Genomic DNA, 2,500 nt, shown 5'->3' on the forward strand with positions numbered 1-2,500 from the left:
CCTCAGTACTAACATTCAGATCCACCTATATAAGGCTCTAGTTCGGCCGCATCTAGAGTATCCCCCAGTACCACTACACACCATAAAGAAAACTAACATGCAGAAACTGCAAGCAGTACAAAATAAGGCGCTAAGGAGAGCAGCAAAACACCGTCCACCATATGATCTGACAATCCAGGAGCTCCACGAACTCCTGAACATACAGCCACTAAACATCAGACTGCAGCACCAAGCCATCAGGGTGTGGAACACCATCGAAATGTTAGAGGACCCAATGTTAGAAAGATTGCTCCAAGATGTCGCGCCCCGCTCCCACAGCTGGTGGCCCAAGATGAGACGCCCCGCTCCCACAGCTGGTGGCCCAAGATGAGACGCCCCGCTCCCACAGCTGGTGGCCCAAGATGAGACGCCCCACTCCCACAGCTGGTGGCCCAAGATGAGACGCCCCGCTCCCACAGCTGGTGGCCCAAGAGCCTCGATTCTCTGGACGAAAACCCCGCCCCACAGTATATAATCCCCAGATGAGTTATATATGTATATATATGAACAGTTCATATATGTGTATGTATGAACAACTCGATAAATATGTATGACAACTCGATAAATAATAATAATAAAAATAAAGAGCCTTAAACAGAACAAAATGTGTGGAAGCATCGGAGTGTCTATATATGAATGCTTCACAGTATTCATCTATAAACATCCATATATATGGTGAAACAAATGTGAAGAACCTCTCACACACTCACAGCTCCCTGACAAGAGGGAGCCAGCTTAGCTTAGCTGCCAACACCCACACATCGTGTCAGCAAGGCGGACAGCCCGCCTGCTTTCATACCTCTCACTGTATTTCCCACTTCTATACTTCCCTTCACCTATGCCTCTCCTTCCTCTTTACTAAAAAAAAAAAAAAAAAAAAAGTGTTTTCGGGGCTTAGCGTCCCCGCGGCCCGGTCCTCGACCAGGCCTCCTACTTGCCTTATACATGCAGATATTCGCGAGGAATAATTCTCCCTCCCCTTCTCAGTCAAGTCTTCTCCATCCTCTCTCTCTCTCTCTCTCTCTCTCTCTCTCTCTCTCTCTCTCTCTCTCTCTCTCTCTCTCTCTCTCTCTCTCTCTCTCTCTCTCTCTCTCTCTCTCTCTCGTCAGTGCCTTTCCGTCCCTTTCATTATCTCCCTTTCTCCCCCTCCTGTTGTCAGTGACGGTCACTGTCTACGCCGTTATCGGCTCCGTAGTTCCATTCTCCGTCTCCCCCCTTGTTTCATCGCCTCCCCGTCATGCCCCTTTTCTCTCGCCTCAACCTCCTCTCCTCCTCCTCCTCCGTCCATACGGCCGCCCGACTCACTTCTGGAATGGTCTCCGTTCCACTCCCGATGGTCACAGTACCACAACCCAGATACAATACATCCACCCACCTACACCCACGTACACCTACACCCACTCCACCCACACCCACCTACACCCACTTACACCCACACCCACCTACACCCACTTACACCCACTCCACTCACACCCACTTACACCCACTCCACCCACACCCACCTATACCCACTCCACCCACACCCACCTACACCCACTCCACCCACACCCACCCACACCCACCTACACCCACGTACACCTACACCTGACCAATGAGAAGTGGTCCCAAGGCTGTAGAAACCTGGGGCTGGTCCGGTGACCCGTGAGAGAGAGAGAGAGAGAGAGAGAGAGAGAGAGAGAGAGAGAGAGAGAGAGAGAGAGAGAGAGAGAGAGATGCCACACCTGTGACAGGTGTGGCATCTATACTTATACTCACGAAATGAACGGTATGGTAAACAACACAGCTCAGTTTCAACGCAGTGTCACACAAAATAATTAAATAAAAATAATTCGAAATCTATGAAAATTCAGTTTATCAATGCAATCGAAAACATTGAAATGGAATCGTAACATATTTAGTATAGTGTGTGTTGCTATTACGTGCAACAGATGGCGCTGTTTAAAAAAAAGCATGTTTTTACCCGTCACAGGTGTGGCATCTATATAGAAGGTATATAAAAACACGCACGTATTCGAATGGCAAGTCGTGTCAAAATTTCAAATTTTATTATTATTAACATCTTTATTGACAAAATTAATTACAATTTTGCCTATTCTGAGGATTTTTATAAAGTCTTATTAAAATGAGGATAATGCTGGTATTCACTGTCACGCAGGACAGAGGGTCATACATAAGACAATAGGTCTAAACTGTAGGCTGAAGCACATATATATCATGGTTACAATCAGTGTTTTAATGTATGGATACGTGAAAACAACTTTCTACTGTGCACTGCCACACAAGGGCAGGGATGTGCACTGCCACACAAGGGCAGGGATGGGTTCATAAGTGATGCAGCTTAGAAGTAATATAAATAAAAATTCTTCTTCATTCTTTAAAATGGACAAGCAAATTTTGGATAAATTGTTAGGATGTCGTCCAGAACACCTGAGTCAATAAAATTTTAAAGCAATCAGTGAAG

Source organism: Procambarus clarkii, chromosome 5, assembly GCF_040958095.1.
Source record: "Procambarus clarkii isolate CNS0578487 chromosome 5, FALCON_Pclarkii_2.0, whole genome shotgun sequence".
Lineage (NCBI taxonomy): Eukaryota > Metazoa > Arthropoda > Malacostraca > Decapoda > Cambaridae > Procambarus > Procambarus clarkii.